At 41.4% G+C, this 15,552-nt stretch overlaps 1 protein-coding gene across 1 annotated transcript in view; it reads left to right on the forward strand.

Moving 5' to 3' along the window:
- Positions 1 to 15,552, forward strand: part of LOC117360298 (connector enhancer of kinase suppressor of ras 2-like) — a 719,694-nt gene that overhangs the window by 139,284 nt on the left and 564,858 nt on the right. The gene's annotated exons all lie outside the window — the stretch shown is intronic.

The raw sequence follows: 15,552 nt of genomic DNA on the forward strand, positions 1-15,552 counted from the left end.
CAATTTCAGTTTATGAAAGATGATTGTGTATTCCATAATGGTGTCAAGGCAAGACAATAAAAACCCTTAAAAATACTAGTAAACTGCAGATCCTAGTACTATCAAGTGCATGAAGTATTGTTAATATTAAAAATCAAGACTCGGTCATAAATGTTTCTTGGTGTCTCCCAAACTACTGTGCAAAGAGCCTTTCAACTTCTTTGCCAACTGAGTCTATTCTCCTGTTCAGACTCAGGATGATTGTAAATGTAATGGTTTGGGTAGCTGTGGGGCTTCATACAAGGCATACTCCAGATTCCTGACTCTGGGACCAGTGATGTAGTGAGGGTGAGAGGCGCCTGGGGCAGTGGCGATCCTTCCCCATCCTCTTCTCTGCCCCCATCCGCTCCTTCCCTTCCCCCTCCTGCCGCATGCATGTACCCCTTCCTTTCCCTGTACCTCATTAATGTTCCCGGTGTGAGCAGCAACCCCAGCCTGCTGCTCGCACCAGCGCTGGCTCTTCCTCTGATGTCATTTCCCAGATGTAGGTCCAGGAAGTGACATCAGAGGAAGAGCTGATGCTGGCGCGAGCGGCATGTTGGGATTGCTGCTCATGCTGGGAATGTTAAAGAGGTACGGGGAGGGGGGAGGGAAGGGTCATATGTGCACGGTAGTGGGGGGAAGGAAAGGAGCAATTGGGACGACAATATATTAAGACCAAAAATAAAGGAATTTAAAAATGAAATCTAACTAATAACAGATCTTTATATTGAAAGAGGTCTAGATTCAAACATCCAAATTGTGCCCTGAACATTTTTTTATAATGTTTCATTATTGCATAAAAATGTCCAAATCATAAGCCCCCTCTAGACTCACCTAAACTATGCCTCTAACACTACCCCTTGAGGTTTATACACATTGCAGATGAACAGCATAGAAAACCGTTTACAAAATTATTTTAAAAAAATAGCAATTTGAAAGGTTTGGTGAGAAGAACATCATCTGACCCTTTATGCAATCCCACTTTCTGGATGTTTTTTTCTTTTCTTGAAAATAAGCCCCATAATGACTTAGTCAAAGTATAAGACTATTGAAAAAGGAAATTGGTGCAATCTGTAGACAGATCCGAGGTTGCAAAGCATGCCTATCCCTCTGGAGGCACAGGCAACCAGCAGCCACATAGGAATCTTAGCCGATACACTACAACTAAAGGAAAATGGGGGTGTTATAAAAATTATATTAAATGAAGGGAACTCCACCAATAATTTATATCCCTCTCTAGCTTAGAGAGATATATATTATAAAGAACTATTAATTTGGGGAAAGTTAGTTTGCTTGATTAACACTCTGTAACCATAATTAAATATCTAATAGAATAAAACCCTAAGTGCACATGCACACTCTTGCCTGCGTGTTCCGTTTTACGTGAGCTGTAGGGCCCTGCCGGCAAGAGTGCGCATGCACGCTTCTACTCTATCCATCCCTCCCTCCCTCCTTCACTGTAAGTTCGCCGCCGTTGTTGCCCCCTCCCCCGTGCACCCTTTCCCGACGCACATGAACCCCCACTGTCCCTCCCACCACGAGACGACCGTCAAACCTAGTGGCTCCAGCAGCGGCCGCATCACACTAAATACGCTGCTTAGCGGCCTTCCCATGCTCTGATTTCCTCTGCCGGTGTCTCTGATGATGTCATCAGAGACGCGGCAGAGGAAATCAGAGCATGGGAAGGCCGTGAAGCAGCGTCTTTAGTGTGATGCGGCCGCTGCTGGAGCCACTAGGTTTGACGGTCGTCTCGCGGTGGGAGGGACAGTGGGGTTGGCTGCACAGTGGCGATAGTGGTGGGGGGGTTGAGGGTTCTACTGCACAGGGGGATGGCTGGCAGGCAGGTTGGCTTTGGAGGGTGTGGGAGGGACAAAGTATGGAAGGCAGTGAGGGGGAGCAGGGAAGAGGTGCTGCTGGATAGGGGGAGCAGGTAAGAGGGACCGGGGAGCAGGGAAGAGATGCTGCTGGTGGGGAGGTGAGAGTTCTACTGCACAGGGGGATGGCAGACAGGCAGGGAAGCGGGCTTCGGATGGTGGGGGTGGGACAAAGTCTGGAAGGCAGTGAGGGGGAGCAGGGAAGTGGTGCTGCTAGACCAGGGGAGCAGGGAAGAGGTGCTGCTGTGCCAGGGGAGCAGGTAAAAGGTGCTGCTGGACCGGGGGAGTAAGGAAGAGGGACAGGGGAGTAGGGAAGAGGTGCTGCTGGACAGGGGGACTAGGGAAGAGGGGCATGGGGAGTACGGAAGAAGTGCTGCTAGACAGGGGGAGCAGGGAAGAGGGACCGGGGGAACAGGGAAGAGGGACAGGGGGAGCACGGAAGAGGTGCTGCTGCACAGAGAAGTGGGTTGGGGGAGGGAAATGCTGCTGGTGAGAAAAGGGGGCTGGGGCTGAAAGGGAAAAGATGGGAGAAGGGGGCTGGGAGAGTAAAAATGGGTTTGGAGCTGGGGCTGAAAATAGGGGACATGTGAGGGAAGGAGGCTTTACTAGCACCCGTTAATGTAACGGGCTTAAACACTAGTATATGAATATCTATTTAAGGACCAAGACCCAGAACATTTACAAGCAAACTGAAAGTTTATGTTCTTTTTAGAGCAAGTATAAAATTACAGTCAAGCCGGTAGCAAGTATAAAATTACAGTCATGCCGGTAGAAGCAGTAAGATCGTTAAGCAAAGAATTAATAGAAATACACAGGCATAATTTATCTAAGATTAAAGGTTCAAAGTTACTCACAATATGAATAGTCCTTAAAATGGAGCAGAGGCCAAATGGCCTAGTGAAGCAGCATGGTGATCCAGGGAGGAGAAGAATTGTAGCTTGATCTAGGCTGGTTCCAGTGGGAGAGTGAGCGCCTTCCCTCCTGAGAAAGGATTTTGCTTCATATTTATAAGGTTGAGACCTGTTCTAAAAATAGAATCCATTCTCTATTCCTAGGTGGATGATGATTAAATTACAATGGCTTAACATGATTTTCCAAAACAGAGTATTGCTACTGTCCTTGCTGGATGAGGTGTGAATCTATGTCCGAGTGGTTTCCCTCTGTTTTAAGCAGATGAGGTCATCTGATCGAATCTTCTTTGAGTAGCTTAAGATGGTGTGAAGAGCTTCTGTTGATCTTGCAGACTGGAGGTGAATTTGGTGTGAAGGGCTTCTGTTTGATCTTGCAGACTGTTCTACTGATACACCTTCTATTATAGGGCAACACATTTTGAAGGTGATTGGCTCAGTCCTTTCTTTTGTAATAAGTGAATTTAACACAAAAATGAGCTTCTATTGTTTAGACTGGGGTACTTCAAAGATGAATTTGTTCTTCTGGCCTACATCCTGTTATCCACCCTTGCCAGGTACTTAACACTTTCTGAAGGTTATGGCTCAGTCCTTTCTTTTGTGCTCTATTGAATGGGGCATTTAACACCTTTCTGAACAGATAGCTGTGCTGGCTCAAAGAGCAAATCAGAAATTCACTTTCAAATATATATTTGCAGAGAGACACTGCTAAACATGTTGCTTTAATTGGCCAGATCTGTGTTGCTCCACATACAATAATTTTATATCATTTTGACTTTAAGAAGCATTTTTTTCAATACCTATTCTTCTATTACTCTTTTCTTAAAAAGTATTCTAGTATGTCTATATTAATGTGTATTTTCACAAAATGTAAAAGCATTATTATTATATACTCATACTTAAGAACGAAAAGAGTAAAATAAAAATTACTATTATTAATAAAACATTGTAGTTTTAAAATTCTTCACAAACCATTTTTCTCCGCTCATGTAGTTTCACTGACCTGGACCCAGAACTACAAATCAGGTCATTGAAGTAGCATATGGCCAAAGAGGAAGAACAGTGTACTGTGTAGCCATCACTCCACTGGTTTCCAGTTTATTCGAGAATACATTTTAAATGTGTTAGTATAATTTTTTAAGTTATGTATGGGATCTTTTACCCTTTCATTCCTATTTCTTTCAACTCTTTTCTGCCATCGAATTGCAGAAGTGCCCACAAATATAACCTTAGCTTTTCCACCTTAACTACAACTAATGATCCAACAGTGAGCTCTCCTCAGGTATTTTCACATCTTTTTTCTTTGAATAAAGCTTTCTTAAAGACAACCATCTTGTTTAGTAAGATGACGTTTATAGCTACAGTATAATGAGGTGAAAGGTCTTTTTGACTTGATGAGTTTCATAGTGAGCAACAACACTGTGAATAAAGACACCAAAATGTGTCAATCATGTAGTGTGCTGGTGTTAAGTTTCGTAGTTACTAAAACTGAGAATAGCTGGTTGGAAGCCCCAAATTGACATTGGACTTGTCGCTCAGAAAGCAGAAAATGAAAGTGCTTTCAAACATGATTACCAAAATCGTTTTTTACTAGGAAAAAATGGGAGCATGAGTAATGTTGATTGAATGATGCAGAGAGTATGAAGGTTGAAGGCAACACACATAATTGTGCTAAGTGGCATTTTGACAGTGGTGTCCTGTTGATTTAATTTCAGACACAAAAAAAAATCTTTCTAGGTCAGAGAATCTTCCCGCATAAGCCCAGCATTGCCATGTGTGCATGCTTTGTTGTGTGCAAAAGGCCGTCATTTCTACCAGTAAGTATTCATTAAAAAGTAACACATTTTATTTGATAATGAAGCCAGCCCCACTTTCAAAAGACTTTCTACAGGTTTGTTTCTTTGCACTGTGTTCTGACACTGAGTTTCATATCTTTTCCTTACATAATTATTTTGAATGAGTCAATATATGGCTATTCGTGACTGGCCAGGTCAAACAAAAAAATGAGTCATTGTTTAGTGTAAGACACAAGGAATTCCCCTTTGTTGTCATTTTTAAGAAGGTCATCACAATCAAAGTGCACAGTTTAAATAAGATTTAATAAAATGAAAGTTGTAATAATGCTGACTGACTTTTGGGCTAAGAGCATTTTAATCTGCCTTAATTTCTTTATGGTGCAGTACATTCACTTTTTTTTATACTTTGCTGCTTCAATACCCTGAAGCAGGATGAAATTAAGTGAATAAAAATGCTGCAAGGTATAATCTTTCCTCATACATATAGGGCCTGATTCTACAAATGATGCCTGGCAGCATTGTCTTTTGAGTTGGAGTAGTTCGTTGTCAAACCACTTGTCTGATTTTCTGTGGATTTTGGTTTTGGGTTTTTCTGGGGCTAGTTCATCCAGGGTTGGAGTACTTATATGGTTCCATTTGGAGACAAAGTCTTTAGGTGTGTAGTATTGGATTATGGTGTCTGTGTTTGTCCAGAATGTGGTGGAATCTATATGTTTGTGTGAGTTGGACGTTGTTTTTTGAGTAGTTGGAATATTTTTGTTACTGGTCCAATTGATTTTGAAGGAGTAAGTGTAGAATGATGTGGAGCCTTGAAATGTACAAGTTATTCTACGCTTTTCTTGACATTTTTCAATGATATGAAATGACATGAAAAGTGACAAGAAAAGCGTGGAATAACATGTAAGTTTCATGGCTCCACATCATTCTCTTCTTGGCTGGGCTGAGAACTTTTCAGTGGGCCCTCATATTGTGATGTCATAACGCCTCATTCTACCAATGCCTAAGAGCCAACTTCATTGCTGATGTCACAATGGCTTGGTTTCCCTATATTTTTGCCCATTTACTAGATGAATTTGCCTCATTGAAAAGAAAAGTGTCAAGAAAAGTGTGGAATAACTTACAATTTGTAAGTTTCACGGCTCCACATCATTCTCTTCTTGGTTGGGCCCCTCATGGTCCACTGTGAATATTAACCATAGTTAATATTTATGCTGTAAATGAACAGATCTATCTGCCTTCTTTACTGTTTGCATAAATCAGATCATGTTATTCCTCTATTGAAAAAATGTCATTGGCTGCCCATTGAATTCCGGGTAAAGTACAAAATTCTTCTTCATGCCTCTAAGGTATTTCAGTTAGACACTCCATCTTATCTTTCTATATTAACTATCCCTTATACTTGTAAACATATTTTAAGATCACTAAATGACCCCCATATGGCAAATTGTAACCTATAAACTGTATATTATGTATGTCAACCAGTAATTCATTCTGAGTTCATTGGGAGAACAGGATAGAAAACCACGTATGGCTCAGATGGAGAATACCAGACGGGGAGAGGCATTTCGATAGGACGTCTAAGTCTGAGGTTGGACATTTTGGGCAATACATCCACAAACCCAGTAGAAAAAATGTCCATTTTCAAAGCTGCCAGACATTTATCTTTTATTTTTGAAAATGACCTATGTAGACGTTAGGGGGCTCATAATCAAAAAAGAAAAAGTCTAAAAAGTGGCCTAAATAGGTACTTGGATGATCAAAAAGCCTGATCGTCCAAGTACCCATAATCAAAGCTGGTTTTAGATGTATCTAAAACCAGCATAGGCCTTTCCCCTGACTCTAAACGCACAGAGAGAAAAGAGGCGTTTTTAGAGTAGGGGAAAGAGCGGGAGGTGGGCTGACCTACACCTAGGCGTACAACACGTATAACCAAAGATTTTGACAGGTTGCCTAGTCGGCACTTATATGTTTTGACTTAGACCAAGTCAAAACAGGTATATGTGCCGAAAAAGGGGGCCGCTGAGCTGATGGGGGCTGTCGCGATCAGTTCAGCGGCCCGGCAACCTACCCACCCCCTCACCGCAACCATCGCGGCAGGAGAGATGCCTCATCTCCTCTACCACGATACGATCACCACTCTACCCGAATTGCTGCGACCCACGGCAGGAGAGATGCCCAATCTCTCCTGCCACGGGTTGTAGCAGTTCGGGTAGAGGAGTGATCGCATCGCGGCAGGGGAGATGGCCAATCTCTCCTGCCACGATATATCATCCCCCAAACACATACACACTATCGGGGCAGGAGGGAGCCCAAGCCCCCCTGCCCCGCGGCACCCCCGAACCCCGTGACACAATCAGGGAAGGAGGGAGCCCAAGCCCTCCTGCCCTGGCAAAGCTTAGAAGTGCTGCTGAATGTCCAGAAAGTTTATTTTGATTGGCACTTGGATATCCATGCTATTAGGACATCTAAGTGCCGACTTAGGCAGATTTATGGACATTTTAAAGTTTTGATTATGCCCCTCATAGTGTATTTTATTTTACAGCTCTGGCACTCTGGAGCTCCATCCTACTTGCATTTCATGGCAAACATTCCTTAAGGAGTTTTAGGTCAGCATATGGAGACATGGTTGCTATAGAACCCAATGCTTCAAAAGGGTTTTTTTTTTCTTTTTTATGTTACGGTACTTATGGAATGAGTGAGTGGATGTTAATCTTGGATGGATGTTGTCTCTCTTCTTTATACACATTGTAGCTCCTTTTCGTATTTGATGTAGTCTGTACTTTGTTTTGCTACTCGCTAAAGCAATTTAGCAAGTTTTTGAATAAATTAATATGTTCTTTACCAGATAGCTAACCTAGATGTCTTCTGGTAGTATTCTTTTTGGGGATTGAATGGAGTACAATTTAATACAAAGTTAACATAAATTATGTTGATAATTAAAAGGACTTTTGACTCCACAATGAAATTTTTTGCTAAATGATACCGGAGTAAACACTATAGGTTGCAGTGGCTGAGTTTCTTTGCCATTCTGTCTCTGACATAGACAGAACATGCAGTTACAGGAAGATATGTTTAATCTGACATTGCAATTTGAAATGTGTTGCGTTTTCCCACCCTGGTTAGTATAAAGCATTAACCTCAGTAATGACTAGAAGCTTCTGCTTGAAGACACTTTTCAGCTCAATTTTTTTTTCTCAATTACTAATGTAATTCAGCTGGGGCTATCTCGAGGAAGGTTAACTCATTGCAAATCACAAGACTGATATCAAACAGTTCATCTTATAGGGGCCCTTTTACTAAAGCATGCTAAGCAGTTAGCACGGAGTCTAGCCTATGCTGTTAGGCCCTGATTCTATAAATGGCTAGGCATTGTTTATAGAATTGCACCTAAAGGATCCTAAGCATTTTTAGGTGCCAATAGGCATTAAGGCCTGGATTCTCAAAACAACGCTGTGCAGAAGGTGCCAGTAGGTGCCTAAACAGTGCCTATGTTAAGTTTTTTAATTGGCCATTAACTGTGCGGTAATTAACTGTACCGTTAGAAATCAATTAAAATAATTAAGAAAGAAAAAGTAGGCGTCATGAGGTGCCTACAAAAAAGGCACCTGAATCATGACTACGCAGACACATAGTGGTGCTGAACATTAAAAGAGGCATTGTTATGGGTGGGGTTGACATTCGGCACCATTAAGCATGATTCTACATCAAAAGCAGGTGCCAGAAATGTAGGCCTGTAAACAGAACATAAGAATTGCCGCTGCTGGATCAGACCAGTGGTCCATTGTGCTCAGCAGTCTGCTCCTGCGGAGGCCCCTAGGTCAAGGACCTGAGCCCTGAGTCTAGCATTACCTGTGTATGTTCTGGTCTAGCAGGAACTTGTCTAACTTTATCTTGAATCCCTGGATGGTGTTTTTCCCTACGACAGCCTCCGGAAGAGCGTTCCAGTTTTCCACCACTCTCTGGGTGAAAAAGAACTTCCTTACTTTTGTACGGAATCTAACCCCTTTTAAATTTAGAGCGTACCCTCTTGTTCTCCCTACCTTGGAGAGGGTGAACAACCTGTCTTTATTTACTAAGTCTATTCTCTTCATTATCTTGAAGGTTTCAATCATGTCCTCTCTCAGTCTCCTCTTTTCAAGGGAGAAGAGGCCCAGTTTCTCCAATCTTTCGCTGTACGATAACTCCTCCAGCCCCTTAACCATTTTAGTCGCTCTTCTTTGAGCCCTTTCGAGTAGTACCGTGTCCTTCTTCAAGTACGGTGACCAGTGCTGGACGCAGTATTCCAGGTGAGGTCGCACCATGGCCTGGTACAGCGGCATGATAACCTTCTCTGATCTGCTCGTGATCCCCTTCTTAATCATTCCAAGCATTCTGTTCTCGCTTTTTGCCGCCGCCGCACATTACACGGACGGCTTCATCAACTTGTCGACCAGTACTCCCAAGTCTCTTTCCTGGGGGCGGTCTCTCAGAGTACTGCACCAGACATCCTGTATTCGTGTATAAAACCCTGGCTTACGTTTCTGGCATTTATTTTCAATGCAGACCATGGTTTCAGTGGCATGCGACCAGCACCGTTATTTTAGGTGCTGGCCAATTCCAGCACCGTTTTGAAAATCCAGGCCTAAATCCTTAGGTGCGGTGCCATTTAGGCCAAGGTCTTCTTGTCTTAAATGTGTGTGCCTAAGGTAGATACCTACTGGCACCCAAGTCAATCCACACCCAAACTCTGTCCCTAAACATGCCTACTTGCAGGTTGGCACCTTGGTGCAGATGCCTACCTCAAAGTGGTAGACATCTACCAGCAAATTAATTTTATCTAAATCTATTTTAAATTGGTTTTTCATAGTGCTTTCAATTATCAGTGCTGATTAAGCCAATTAAAAAATATGTTAGGTGCAATCTAGGTACCTAACTGTAGGTGTCTTTTATAGAATCAGGGCCTTGGCGCATAGACATGCTAGTGGCTATTATGGAGCACTAACAGCCGGTGTGGTAAAAATCTCATGCTAACTCCTTAACGCAGGATGGAGCAGTGACTAGGTGGAGCATAGGCTGAAGATTGGGAATAGACAGTAATTAGTGCACCGCTCGTCGCCTAAAGTGCAGTTAGGGTAGGTGCACTAATGGCACACTGCACTAATTGCAATTGACATTAATACACAGTAGGGAACTTTTCTGTACAATCACTGCAGGGGGAATGCTGGGCACATCCCCAACAGTTACTGCACAGCCTTTGCAATTACTACACTCTATTTTTCACACCTAAAGGAGTGGAGGAATAGACTAACGGTTAATACAGCGGGTTAAGAACCTGGGCAGTTGGGTTCAATTCACACTACAGCTCCTTGTGACTTTGAGCAAGTCATTGTCCAAAGTACAAGAACTTAGACTGTGAACTAGGGACAGAGACAGATATATGGTGATACCCAATCTAAATACTCAAGAAACTCCCTATTTATAGACCCTGGACCACAGCAAAAAGTTATTCAAACTCAAAATTATTGTTTTATTAATGAGTCCTCAGTCATTAGTACAAGGTTCTACACTGGCCTATACCAAGGGGGTAGGCAATTCCGGTCCTCGAGAGCCGGAGCCAGGTCAGGTTTTCAGGATCTCCACAATGAATATGTATGAGATGGATTTGCATGCACTGCCTCCTTGAGATGTAAATCTATCTCATGCATATTTATTGTGGATATCCTGAAAACCTGACCTGGCTCTGGCTCTCGAGTACCGGAATTGCCTACCCCTGGCCTATACCAACTACTATACTGACACGTTTCTTATTATAACACTCCAGAGCTGTTTGGGCATATTAAGATTGTGTCTAATAACATCCCAAAGTCTCTCTTATTTCTGTGTGTGCAAGTTTAATTTAAGCCACGTTGTTCATAACACCTGCGCTATACTTTATCAATTTCTATAGTCTGCTGTTGAGACAAACATGGGTAAATGCTACTATTTGGATTTTTGCCAGGTACTTGTGATTTGGATTGGCCTCTGGGAAGATAGGATACTGGGCTAGCTGGATCATTGGTCTGACCCAGTAAGGCTATTCTTATGTTCTTATGCACTTACCTGAAATTTTTTAGTTAGCAATTGCCAGCAGCATAACAAAGTCATTAAAAAACATGAAGCTTCTGAACTCGACGAGGTGCCCCGTTTCGTGACTTCCTCAGGAGCCCATATTCTATCATGTCTATGTGCAGCAACAAAGTCAATTAACAAACAGTGGAAGCCGCCTTCTTGAAATTTCTTAACACCCACAGGGGGAACTCTCTGATGCTGCAGTGACGTAATGATGTACATGACATGCTGACGTTCCTGGTTGAGAACAGCATACTCAGTCGATTTAGATTTAAAGGAACACATACATTGTTCTTGTAACGATTATATGATAAATGAGTAAATCTATTAAAAACATAAAATACTCAAAGCATCACTATTTCTGAGTGAGGAACAAACAAACAAAAATAAATCAACTATTGAATTAGGATTATGCGTGCATCATGCTAAACACTATTCTATGTGCATCTTTAATGTGTAACTGAAAAGTGGGTGTGACCATTGGTGGAGCACAGGAGCATCAGGGCCTGTTACCACATGCTAAGGTTTTGAATTGAATGCAAGACATTGTTATGAAGAAAGAATGGACAATTGCAAATCCTAACATAAAGGTTCCTAGGGCCTGATTTACTAATCTTTTTAATGTTGCTCCTATCTTGTGGATAGTTATCAAACCATTAACCTTGTTATACAATTCTCTCCTTATAGAAGTATCCTCCTGGAGGGGGCATAATCAAAACAAATGTGTAAGTCTAATTTGGTCATATGGCCCAAAGTAGACGCCCAAAGTTGGCAGTATGGAAATGCCCATTCTCGAAAAATAAGTCTAGAATTTTTTTCCCCGAAAATCGTCTTATCTGGACATCCAGCTTATTGTTCGTCCAGACTGCCAGTATGTTCATCTTTATACCACATTTTCGACCAATTTTTTTTAGCCCGTCCTTCCAGAAGAGCCCAGAACGGGTTACATGTTTACATATATAATAAAAGTTGGCAGTGAGAAAGTCGGGTAGAAGGAGTTAGCGTAAGGACATCTACTAGTGATAAAAGAGTGAGCACAGAATTATTGTAGTGAAAAGAAAGTTTCATAAATACTGAATGAGCAGTAATATTTTTATGAGTATATTGGGACTGTGTTATGTTTTGTATGTATGTATGTATGCTACTTTGGGGTCCTTTTCCTAAGGTGCTAACTGATTTAGCACGTGCTAAAGATTAGCGTGTGCTAAATGCTAAGGCGCCCATAGTATATTTAGCGCACACTAATCTTCAGCACACGCTAAATCAATTAGCGCGCCTTAGTAAGTGCTATCAGAATAACTGGCCTCTTTCACACAAACAGAACCTCACTAAGCATGGGATAAGTATCTACAAACTAAAAATAGAAATACAAAGACAAAAGTTAAACTGAACTGCCAAAATGTCTGACTCTGCTTACAATGCAACACCACAATGTCCCCTAAAATGGTGCAAAATACAAAGATAGCAGATGTAAATGTGAAAAAACTAACAAATAACAATCACCACTTTAACCCCCTCCTTTACAAAGCCGTGCTAGCGTTTTTAGTGCTGGCCATGGTAGTAACAGCTCAGATGCTCATAGGAATTCTATGAGCATCGGAGCTGTTACCGCAGCAGCCAGCACTAAAAACGCTAGCATCGCTTTGTAAAGGGGGTAACAAATAGAAATAAAATAAAAAATGGAAAATAATTTTATTGTACTAATATATTTTTCACTAAAGTATCAGAAACCAAAACCTTTTTCCTCATGTCAGTACAATATATTGCTCTTACGGTATTCTGTCCCGAAGAAGTTAGTAAAAGTTAGTAAAAAATGTATTAAAATTAGTCCAATAAAAAGATTACTTTATTTCATTTTCTATTTATAAATATTTATCAATACAGCTACAATACTACTTTGTTCTAAACCAACGAAAATAAATATTTTTTCCTTCTTTTTGTCATCTCTAGTTTCTGCTTTCTTCATCTTATCTTTACTCTATTCTTTCTATTGAACATCTGTCCTCTCTCTTCCTTCCATTCACTGTCCGCCCTCTCTCGCTCTCTGCCACTTCCATATAGCAACTTCCTTCTTACTATGCCCCTTCCATAAACTGTTAACCCTCTCCCCCTTACATCCAGCCTGTGCCCTTTCTCTCCTTTATACATAATTCATTTCAGCTTCTCCCTTCACCATTTCCTTCTCCTCTCTTTCTCTCTCCACCCCTTCCCCATGCTCTGACATCTCTCTCTTCTTTTCTTTCTTTCCCTTCCTCCTCCCCCCAACCAGCATTTCTGTCTCCTTCCCTTCCCCTTGGTATCTCTTTATTCCTTCCCTCCTTCCTGGCATCTCTCTCCTCTCACCCTCCATGCTTTGGCTGGCATCTATCTCTCCCTCCCTCCCTGCACAGGCCTCCTTCCCTGCTCTAGTCTCTCTCCCTGATCTAGCCTCCCTCCCTCCCTGCTCTGGCCTAGCTATGGCAACCTACCCTCCCTCCCTCCCTCTCCCTGCCTCCCTACTCTGGGTATACAATATATGCCATAAATGACTGTACACAACAAAACATCCAGTTGATAATATCCCATATCAAAAACCAAACAAAAAAACCCACCCCAAATCCCAACAACAAAATCAGACTAAACACCACTAGATTTGTGTTCAGAATTAGACTTCACTAAGCAAAACAATTATTAAAGTGATAGGATGGAAAAAGCCTCAGGTATACACAGGCTCTCTCTATATTTTTACCTGTTGTTGTCAATCATTGGCTTAAAAAAACCTTCCTTATTATGTCATCAGAATATACAGTGTCACTATCGCACCATAATAGACATCACAAAGCAAACCAAGGTTATGATCACCTGGGGCATCCCCATCCTGATTGAGAAAAAACTGGATGCCATAAAAGCAGATACAATAGCAAAAGAGAAAAAAAACAAGACAGCATTGATTATAGAGATGTTGATCCCAAGCGATTACTCAGTGTATCATTTGGAGAGAGAGAGAAGATCCTCAACTACCAAGAAATGCAGTCTGAGACTAAAAAAAATGTGGCAGAAAGGTACAGAAATATTTCTCATTGGTTTGAATACCCCAGGCTTGAGATAGCAGATCCTATGGAGGGGAAGACTGGATGGGCATTCGGCCTTTATCTGCTATCATGTTTCTATGTTTCAATTAATTAAGCTGTACATGTACATTGGCTACGTGTGCCAATGTGTGCACACAATCTTAGGTGCCATACAGAATTTGGGGGTTAGTACCTCCTACATAGGAAGTAGTGAGTATCCCCATGTTAATTTTTTTGTATTTCTCACATGCTAATGGAAAAATTAGTGCAAGACCTGTGAAAATACAAAATAAAAATGTTCTTAGCTCTTTTTAACTAAGCTGCGGTAGAGGTTTCTACCTCAGCCTGGGGCCCTAAATACTCCAGTGCTGTTCTGATGCTCATATGAGTGTTGGAGCAGCATTGAAGCATTACGTGCTCCGGGCCGCAGTGGAAACCTCTACTGTGGCTTATTAAAAGGGGGTGTTATTTAGGGAAGCTTTAAAAATGGATTTTAGTGAGTGGGAAAGCCTCGTATTAAAACAAGCAAAGGCCGTTTTCTAATACATTTTAGTAAAAGGGCTCCTTAGGCCCTCTTTTACTAAGGTGTGCTAACCGATTAGCACTCTCACTAAACCAATTTAGCACGCACTAAACGCTAACGCGCGCATGTTAGTCTATGGACGTGTTAGCATTTAGTGCACGCTAATCGGTTAGCGCACCTTAGTAAAAGAGGGGGTTAGTGTGAGGGGTAGTAGTGGTAGAGTGTTTACATTGCAATCAAATCTGTCATAATAACTGAAAAAAATTACCACTGTGGTATTCATTTTAAAAAGGAAGGCTAGAAAAAAAAAAAAAGAAGAGGAAATTAGAACAAATCTAAAGGAAGCAGCTTTTATAAACAAAAATTTGCATAAGGCATGGAAGTCAGGTATATACGAGGGCGAATCAAAAATTAAAGGCAATTGTTAAATTACGCGATAACCAGAACAGAGCTAGCGAAATGTAACATATGTTCTCATACATTGCCTGTAGGACAGTGCAGAGCTCAGCTTTTAGTTGTGTGGCAGCCACGAGGTCAGAAACATTGAAGCTCCATTGCAAGATTGCACCATTGAAGAACAGAGTACAGCAGTGCGCTTTCTTTGGGCAGAGGGCGTGCAACCTGTGGAAATTCACCATCGGATATTGACTCAGTATGGACATAGCACCATGAATCAACAAAAGGTTTATGAGTGGGTCTGAAGCTTTAATACAGGGTCCAGTACAAAAGCTTTGTGTTTTTTCAGCTCATGTAGTGTCTAAATTGGAAAAAAACAGATGAAAAAAATGATTCGGTTGGAAGGAGCAGTTAAAAAATTAGAATCTCAGATGGGTACTCTACAATAAACTATCACCTCTGCAATCATGGATAGCCTTTGGTTGCATAGACAGTGTGAAATTATGGAAAATCATATGAGAGCTTCTAATCTGAGAATATTGAATTTCCCAAAATGCTCATTGCTCTCTCCTGAGATACTACTTAGAAAATATTTTAAAGAGGTTCTACAATTGGGCAATGCTGAAACTATATGTTGAATAGATGTTTCTATCTCCCAATGAGGGGATTGGTTAACCAAGAGGATGGTGCACCCGATGAATCTAACCAGAGGAATAATCCATTGAAAAATTTAACATTATTTCTTGAAACAAGTTACAATGATATTTCAGATCGTGCCACCCTCTTGGTTACCTTTCCTCAGAGAATTGTAAAAGTATGGTGTTGAAAAATTATTTCTTGAAAAAAGATTTCCTCTTTTGTGGGCAGAAACTGCAAATGTTTCCAGACGTTTGTAGA

Source organism: Geotrypetes seraphini, chromosome 5, assembly GCF_902459505.1.
Source record: "Geotrypetes seraphini chromosome 5, aGeoSer1.1, whole genome shotgun sequence".
In the NCBI taxonomy this organism is placed as follows: domain Eukaryota; kingdom Metazoa; phylum Chordata; class Amphibia; order Gymnophiona; family Dermophiidae; genus Geotrypetes; species Geotrypetes seraphini.